This window comes from Phyllostomus hastatus, unplaced genomic scaffold, assembly GCF_019186645.2.
Source record: "Phyllostomus hastatus isolate PE091 unplaced genomic scaffold, TTU_PhHast_1.1 phas_contig_298, whole genome shotgun sequence".
Lineage (NCBI taxonomy): Eukaryota > Metazoa > Chordata > Mammalia > Chiroptera > Phyllostomidae > Phyllostomus > Phyllostomus hastatus.
Genome location: NW_025333839.1, coordinates 1 through 9,679, shown reverse-complemented (window position 1 = coordinate 9,679; position 9,679 = coordinate 1). Strand labels below are relative to the sequence as shown.

At 41.3% G+C, this 9,679-nt stretch overlaps 1 pseudogene; it reads left to right on the top strand.

The window, feature by feature from the left end:
• Positions 1 to 2,619: 2,619 nt before the first annotated feature.
• LOC123819011 lies at positions 2,620 to 7,643 on the top strand (annotated as a pseudogene).
• Positions 7,644 to 9,679: the final 2,036 nt, after the last annotated feature.

Below are 9,679 nucleotides of genomic sequence, written 5' to 3'. Positions count from 1 at the left end.
GAGAACTGTGCTCTGCTCCCATCTACCTCACTGCTATCTTCTCACAATGCTGGTTTTGTTTTGTTTTGTTTTGTTTTGATAGTAGCGATCTTTATGAATTTGAGGCGTTATCTCATTGTGGTTTTAATTTGCTGTCTCCTAGTTATTAATGAGGTTCAGCATAGTTTTGTGTGTTTAATTGGATGTTTGGATTCCTATTTCAGGAAAACAATTTTTCAAATCCTTTGCCTGTTATTAATCAGATTGTCTATTTGTTGTTGTTGAATTGTACAGGTTCTTTATATATTAACCCCATACCAGAACATGGTCTTCAATAATTTCTCCCTTTCCATAGGTTTCTTCTTCCCTTGGTTGAGTATCCTCTTTGGTGCAAAGAAATTTTCTATTTTAATATGGTAAATTTACCATTTTCTTTCCTTTTGTTCTGTCTATTTTGGTGTGATATCCAAGAAATCATTGCCATACCTAATGTCATGAAATTTTTCCTTTATGTTCCCTTTTAAGAATTTAGTAGTTTTAGCTCCCAGGTTTAAGTATTTGATCCATTTTCAGTTAATTTTTTGTATGGTGGAGAAAAAGGGTCCAACTTCATTGCTTTGTAGGTGGATATCTAATTTTACTAACATTTGTCTGAGATTTTCTAAATGAATAAGCTCTTTTTATTGTCACTTAATAATATGGCAAACATCTTTGGTCTCAGCTCTGTCATCTTATTTTATATAAAACTTCCTGTGTACTGCTTCTCTAAAAAAAATAGTCTCTCCTATATCGCCTGTATTTTCTGTAAAATCCTTGAGTCATGCTTTCTTCCCTGAATTCTTTATAAGCACAGTTTCATTCTCTTCTAGTGTTGAACACTGATATACTAGTTGCTCATACCTATAAAAATGGACCCCCAATGATATTGTGGTCCACATATAAGAAAAGTGTACTTGTTTTCATAAAATACTATGGAGAGGATGTTTCTGGTTCACCATGAAGCACTGTTTCATATGGTAAGTCAGTGAATAGGCTTCTCTTATAATGTGGACTCACCAGTCCTGAGGGCCTAGTTTTTGCCTGTATCCAGCTGGCAGAGGGGAGCTTAAGGAGTAGGGGTGGGGTGGGCAAAGCTGCTTCTTTAAAAGCCTAGGCTTAAAACAGTACACCTCACTCCCACTAAGTTACTGTTGGCCTGATCTAAGAGATGACTTGCCTATCTTCATGCTGTAATAAGAAATGTAGAACTGATGTGTTATCAGGAAGAAGAGAACATGAGATTTTCTTGAACATCTGGCAGGCTCTGCCATAGTGGATTAGAAGTCTGAGTCAAGTCTTATTATTGTACTCCTTTTAAGACAGTTGATTTTTTTTACCGAATGCCCAGATTATTGTTTCTTCATTTTGGAATTCTAGTTACTTCAGCAGGTAGACTCTATTATGAATTTTCTATATCATTTTCCCCATATAATGATATTTTTTAAAAATCTGCAGGTCTGAATCTTCTATTGCAGGAAAACAACATAATCATTGCTTTGAATACTCATATGCAACTTTACTTTTGTCCTCTATAAGTCACGTATTCAATTTTCTGCAACAATTATACTTGAGGTTTGCTGTTGTCACAATGTCACATTCCTGCAGATTCCAAAAGTACTTGTAGCTTTCATTCGAGTAAGTTCATGCCTTTCAGCTTGCAGGTTGCAAGTCATGAATGAGTTAAGAAATCCATCTAGTGGGTTGTGACTTGCTGAATTCATTTTCTGTTGCTGCATAACAAATTACCACAAACCTAGCAGCTTAACACAACACACCTTTGTCATCTCACAGCTTCTGTGGGTCAGGAGTCTGAGCACAGCCTAGCTGAGTCTTCTGCTTGGGTCTCATAGGCTGCAATCCAGGTGTTGGCCAGGGCCCTAGTCTCATCCAAGGGCCCAACAGGAGAAGTGTCTACTTCCAGGCTCACTCAGCCAGTTGGTGCAGGTGACTTCCTTGTGGCTTGGTGGCTGGAGGACTTGGTATGTACTAACTGTGAGAGGAAGTCTCCCCTGGGGTCCTAGAGGTCCCCTGCAGTCCCTGCCCCATGGGTTTCCTCAATCTGGCCATTCAGTTTATCAGTCCAGCAAGGAGGCACTTTCAGACTCTTTTAGTCTGAAAGGCGAAGTCATACAGAGGGTGATGTAATCACAGGAGTTGCATACTCTATTGTCAGACAGGACTTTTGACATTGACAAGGCAGTGTCCTGCCCTCTGTCAAGGGGAAAAGATTTTACAGAGGTGTAAACACCAGGAGGTGGAAATCATGGGATATCATCTTAGGGTCTTATCACCACAGCTGCATTTTTTAAAAAATGCATTTAAAAGTAAAATAGAATTACATAGAAAACATCAGAATGCATCATATATAATAAGAGCATGTACTTTTAAGTGAAAATTGTGTTAGTAATACAAACATATTTGTGTGTGTGTATGTGTGTGTGTGTGTGTGTGTGTAATAGAAAGTGTATTTCTTAACGATGGTCCAGAACAAAAGAGGTTGAAAGCCACTGACCTAGGAGATGTTGCAAACACAGAATTAAGACTGTTATTAAACTGTACAAAGCACAGCATGTATTGGGTTGTCCTCTTTGTTGTGTTCCCATGACAACCAGAAAGAAAATGTTCTCCTACCCAGTCTTCATTTCTGTTGTTTTCCATAGTAGCCACCACAAGATCTGAATGGTCAAAAAACCTATACCTGTAACTGTTTTCTCTAAGGTTCTCTCATCAAATTCTGTGAAACTCAACAGGCCTCACTGGTTGACACAGTACAGAGAACACCGGCTTTCTTTGATCCATTTTCTGCTCCTTCAGCTGCATGTGAGGCCTGGTCATGTCACGTCCTCAGGGCTTCTGAATTCCCCCTGCCTTCAGCTGCCCTACTGCACATATAGAGTATGCACTCACACACATGTGAGTTTGGCATTAGAGGTGTTCTCTTATTTTATTTTAGCTGGAATCTCCATTTCTGTTCTTAATTTCATTGCCATTTTCTTAAGGCTTAAGAAGAGAGCCTGAGAAGTCCCTACTTTGCCACCTCACTTATTTCCTGAGGCAGCTGCAACCTCTGAAATGGGTTCCAGGGTCCCCACACCACCCTGAATGCTGCCCACGTCCATACACAGCAGGCACTGAGGCCAGGGCATGGCCACTCCTCTGTCCTCCCACTTTCCTGGGATGTGGCCACTTCAAGATGGGGCAGCTCAGCTGTGCTGAGATTCTCCCCAGGCTCCTATATATTCTGCAATTTGACTAAGTCATATGCCAGCGTCATTTCTGGCCATGGACTGGCCCCTTGGGTTTGGGTGTGCCTCCTTTTGCCTGCCTTTGGGAGTCTTAATCTCCCTTTGCACATTGGTTCCTGGCGTTCACCTGTCCCCGGAAGGGGTTGAAGTATCATCCCTCCCAGGGTCTCTGGTCCTTCCCCACCATTCCTTCTTCCAGGGAGAGGATGGCTTTGTTTCTTTTTGCTCTTCCTTTTCCTTAGGTGTCTACTGATTTGTGAGAATTATCAGCTCTCTTTGAACATAATGATTTTACCTTTTCTCTTTCTCTGCTTTCCTTCCAGCTTGAACAAACAAAATGGTGGTGGGCTTGGAGTCCCCAGTTGCCCCTGCCCACCCTGCCCCTGCAGTCAGAGTGAGGGGCTTCTCCTCTCTCAGGTCTTCTTTGGACTTTTCCCCCATTTACTCACTTTTCACAACACCATGTGATGGACGGGAAGAGGGGCATTTGTGAGAATCTTCAGGCTTTGCTCACCCACTCCTCCCCCATTATTTGGGGGAGTGTTCCAAGCTTAGACACTTCTCCGAACTAAGCCTGCTGTTGGGTTTTTTTCTCTGACCATCACTTTTCAGAGGTGATGGCTTTCTGCTTTCCCCTTCTCCTCACTGGATACTGTATGATGATCATTCTATTTGTGCTTCTCATATCCTTGTTGCCAGTATTAGTAGAGATGACCCAGCCACCTTTTGCTGCAAGTTCTAAATATTATTTTTAGGTGATGTTTTCAACAGCTTGTCCTCATTTCCAGAAGTGGCATGACCCCACACTAGGCTGTGAATGACGCTCAAATACTGCCCACACACATGATTAAATCTCCTGTGTTCCTGGCAGGAACTGCTTTCAAGGCATCTTGAGAAAGAGGCAACATGTGCTGCAGTTTCTTCTCCTTCCTCTTTCTCCCATCTTTCTTACCCATTTCCTCGAAGGAAGAAACTCAGTCATGCCAACAAATGTGGCACCGAACAGGGCGATGGCCAAATTCAGTTTCTGCTCTTGGTGAGACAAAACAGTCCTGGGTTAAAACGTCCAGGAGAAAACAAGCTGTTTTTGCCCCTCTCTACAACACAGAAGCATGGGAATTGCTTGGGCCACTTTTGTGGGCAGCTGTCTCTGCATCTTGCTGTCAAAATGAGGCCAGATTTTATTTGCTTCTTCAGGTGACCCTGTGTTCATTTGGAAAATCACAGGGTGCTTAGGGTCTTGCCAAGAAAGATCCCTGGTGCTCACAAACCCACACCCCAAGAAAGCAATGGATAAAACGAGACAAGACTAGACCGTGGTGTGGAGCTGCAACACTATAAAAGATAAGCACAGAGACAGCTTGACTGGAACTGAGACTCTGACCCCCTTGTGCAGCTGAGGTGGACAGGCTGAACAATAATCAAATGTTTGCTGTGGTGACAAGTGTGCAGGCCTGCTGCAGGTGAGGAGATTACCTATATTTTCATAATTAGACTAAGCTTTTGTTCAATGTGTGTGAAACTAGGAAAAATTAATAAGCGCAGAGTCTCATCCAGAGGCTGGTGTTTAATAGGTCTGCTCCATGGAAAATCTTTATTCTGTGAGTTTGTCAGTTTCAAGGACATGAGGTGATGCTCTGGGACACACAGCAATCATTATTCACTCACACTGCAAATATTGTTTGGAATACAATAAATAAGTCACTGCTCAAGTGACAGATAACTACACAGATGACAGAGGACCATATGGTGGTTACAAGACAGAATTTAAAGTGTTAAAGGCCAAAACACTCAAATTCATGTACAGGACCAAGGACCATCTGCTGTGAGTCATTAGCCCTCCAGGTGCTTCTATAATCTGAACATTCACCTTGGTGTTTTTCTGGTTCTGCATTTGAAACAGAGGAAATACTTTTTCTATCACCTTCTGGTTACTTATTAGTGTTGTTATAATTTTGTTATTGTTAATTAAGTACATTGCCCTATTTCTGCACTTGACTTAAAAAGTATGGTGGGTGTTCATGTACCCCTGCTTGTCCTTGGGTTTTTTTGTTTCCCCATCTCCATATTAATTTCTCTGTTCTAGCTTGGAGCCAAGTCCCCTGCCCTACTCCATCCCTTGTATATTTTTCTGTCTCTCTTCAGTTCCCTTGGAAGGAGCCAGGAGTTGGAAGACGAATGGAGTCACGTTAGGCATAGCTTTCTTTATATACTGCACACAGGCTCAGGTGTTGAAAGAGATGCTGAAATGTGTATCCTTGTCCAGTGACTTCTGGGAAAGTGGGATGGAGCCATTTATCTTCTGAAAACGGGTCTCAAATCCTAAGCATTTATCCCGTTGGTTTTAGTCTCCCTAATGCCATGTTGTTCTCCTCAATGTCTAAGCTAACACAGAGTCAAAGCAAAAAGCAGTGTGGACAGGGAGTCAAGCTCTTGCCAAATGCACCTGCATCACACAAGATCTCATCCTCATGGACCATTCAGGTGAGGGAAAGTGCTCCTTTCAGCCCTACCCGAATCACTGTGGATTTGTTTCCTTTTGGGTATACACATTCAAAAGACATTTTCTAAGACATCATCTTTCTGTGATAGTATAACAAACCACAATTGATAAACTTACATTTATTTATATCGAAAGAAAGGGCTTGAGCTAATTTTCATTGTCAGCCTAGAGCTCTTGAGAAAGTCTGGGATGTGTCTCCCTGGTTAAGAGTAATTACAGAATTAATCCATTCCCCACTGACCAATCAACGCTAAGCTCATTCTTTCTCCTTGAAGAATGGTGGGGGTCTGTGGCTGCTTTCCCCACGAGAGCAGAGCTGAACAGTTTTGCAAAAAGGCATGGCCAAAAAAGCTCAAAGTCCCTGCTCTCTAAGCTTTCACAGAAAAAGTTGTGGGCCCTGCCTTTAAGGAGTCAGGTGAGAAATTTAAGATTTCATTCCTGAGTAAGAATTCTAAGTCCAAGACTCATTATCTCCAAAAATGTTTTAAATTCTTTTTTCCTACTACATCTTAGTCTCAAAGAGTGGTATCATTTGAATTAGAAGGAGCCTTCCAAACCATCCATGCTCTCACCATTGTTTGCAGATGAGGAAAATAAAGTCTAGAGAGACTCTCATGAGACCCCTCCCCTCAAATTATGGTAACCTATTTTTTTATGCAGTCTGACTTGAAACCTGTAAGAATTAGTCTTTCTGGTGACTCCAAACACTAAATTCAGGGCAACATTTCCAGCAGTGCCTTTGGACTGAATGCCTGTCATCAGTGGGAAAGTCCAAGTACTACCCCAACCTAAGAGGTCTTTGCCTCTGAATGGTTTCTCCACTGTAGTGCATCACACTTTCAATCCAGTGGCACAAATGACCATTAGACTTTTCAGTCTGTGCAAGCTCAGCTTGGAGGCTGACCATGCTATACCCCCAAATGCATATGGGTCAGTGAGAGCCTGCACCAACTTTGATGCTGATCGGGATGCTTTGAACAATGAAACCACCATCAAGATCAAAAGTGTGGATGAGGTCACCATCGTCAACATTTTGACCAACCACAGCAATGAACAGAGACAGGATATTGCCTTCTCCTAACAGAGAAGGACCAAAAAGGAACTGGTATCAGCACTGAAGTCAGCCTTCTCCAGCCACCTGGAGAGGGTGATTTGGGGCCCATTGAAAACACCGGCTTGGTATGATGCTTCTAGGCTGAAGGCCTCCATGAAAGATCTGGGGGCTGATGAGGATTCTCTCATTGAGATCATCTGCTCCAGGACCAACCAGGAGCTGCAGGAAATTAAGAGTCTACAAAGAAATGTACCAGAAATGATCTGGAGAAGGATGTTATTTCTGACACCTCTGGTGACTTCCACAAGCTGATGGTTGCCTTTGCAAAAACAAACAAACAAACAAAATAGAAAAACAGAGATGGCTCTGTCATTGATTGTGAACTGATTGACCAAGATGTCTGGGATATCTAGGATGCTAGAGTGAAAAGGGACTGATGTTCCCAAGTGGGTCAGCATCATGACCCAGTGGTGTGTCACTTCCAGAAAGTTTTTGAAGGTACAAGAGCTCCAGCCTTCATGACATGTTGGAGAACATCAAGAAGGAGGTCAAGGGAGCCCTGGAAAATGCTTTCCTGTACCTGGTCTAGTGTATCCAAAACAAGCTGTTGCATTTTGCTGACCTATTGTGCTCCATGAAGGGCACGGGAACTTGTGATAAGGGCCTGACCAGAATCGTGGTCTCCTGCAGTGAAGTGGACGTGTTGAAAATTAGGTCTGAATTCAAGAGACAGTATGGCAAGTCCCTGTACTACTCCATCCAGCAAGACACCAAGGGTGACTACTGGAAGGCGCTACTGTTCCTGTGTGGCAGGGATGACTGAAGCCCATGATGGCTCCAGTGTCCACAATTGGTGTTCTTATGCTTCCAGTTAACAATTCTAGAAAATCAGCTTGTGACTAATAGCCCACTTTGTGCCCATCCTTGTGAGGACAATGTTAGTTAGCATTGCTCCCTGCCCCACCCTTGTTTCAGTTGCCTAAGCATTGCCTGGCTTTCCCATCTAGTCTTTCCTTTTAGCCAAGGACATGCACATTCCAGGGAGTAAGAAATGAAATCTATGATGTGAAACACTTTACCTTTTGTGTACTGTGTCATACACAGTTGAATAAACTGAATTTCTACTTTGTGAAAGGGTTACATGTGGAAGTGCAAGCAAGGCTAAGGAAACCAAAAAGGGATGCTGAGACACTTACTTCATAAATAAAGAACTTGAAACTTTGTGAGGACAAGTTACTAGCTTAGAGTTGTAAAAGTGGTCAGTGACTGAATTGAGATTCAAGCCCAGGGATGTCTTATTTGATACTCCAAATAAGGTAAACTATTTTGCCTTCCTAGATGAGTTTTTCTCTGGATCAAAATGTCATGTTTGACTAAGTCTGAGGTTAAAAACACCTTCAAAGTAATCACACAATTGTCCTCCTTTTAAAACCAGACCAAATAGACTAAGGTCAGACTTCTCTTTGTGTTCTCCAATGAATTATAGCCCAAAATAACACCTGTCCAGTTTCCATGAATACTGTAAGACGTATGGTGGTTTCTCCTCTCCTCCTCATTTTGCAGATAAAATTGTGTCTGGACTTTTCCAGAAATAAATTAAATGGAAGCCGGAATGACAGGTAGTATATCTGTTAATGTGTGCTCTCGGATAGAGGACCCAAACTGGATGGGGGAGTGGGAGAAGATGCAGAACTTAGGGCAGCGCTTGGTCCCTTCCAGAGTTTCTGGAGAAAAGCAGTATACCCTAGGTTTACCTCTCAGCTAAGAACTCAATGTGGATATAGTTTTAATTCATCCGCCACTTTTTCTTGCCTGGATTAGGAAATATCCAAAGCTTCTGAGACTGACAGGTAGTTCTTAAAATGAAGTGGTCTTCTGGTTTTATGTAATAGTGACAGCATCTGTCTTTAAAATTCTTTATACTTTTCATCATTCCCTCCTATGTCTTCCCTAACTTCCACATTCATCCAATTTTATACATGTTGCATGTTCCAATTCTGCTCACGAGCAAACCTCTTCCTACTGGAGGAAGACAGTGAAAATCAGAAAGTTTCTTTGCAGCAAGTGCTCTGCAGATCCATAGCAGCCTATTAATGCATAATCTAGTTAGGTTATCTGTCTGGATGTCAAAAGGCATCTGACTGTGTGTTGACTCCTGTCCTGATTTTGCCAATACCCTTGTATAGAGTATGACTGTGTGTGTGTGTGTGTGTGACTTTTTTATTGTTGTTGCTATTTAGTTTTGCTTGTCCATGCAAAATGTTTTTTTTTAAGAGTTTGAATATTTATACTTTTATGACCATGGATTTAGGAATCCATCCTTACCCTCACTTACCAGTATATATCTTCTAGATGATGTTATTCAGGCATTATATTCATATTCATAAATAAAATGCATGTGTGACATTTTATATGGAAAGCTTCAGTGTATGGTAAATGGAATGAAAGAGTTTAGTGTGTGAAAAACATCATAAAATTATGTGTGATAAAAAACTGAATTAGAGACATTTAAATAATGTATTTAATGTTCATCAATAAATGGATGAATATAAAATTGTCTATGATTACAAAAGGAATAGATTTCAGATGAAAACAACTTTCATGATAATGATTAAAAAAACAAATTTTTCTAATATCACTTATTGGCCAGGGAATCTAATCAAATATCTGACTTCCCTGCCTCCGATTCTTTATGAAGAACAAGTATCCAGATATCAATTTATTTTGTCATGACTAATAATTTAGATTGACCAGAATTCAGGTAAAACATAGTAAATAAAGAAGACTACAATATAACAAGACTGAAGAATTGTATGCAGAGATTTTGAAGACAGTGGTGCAGTAGATGGGAGCAGAGCC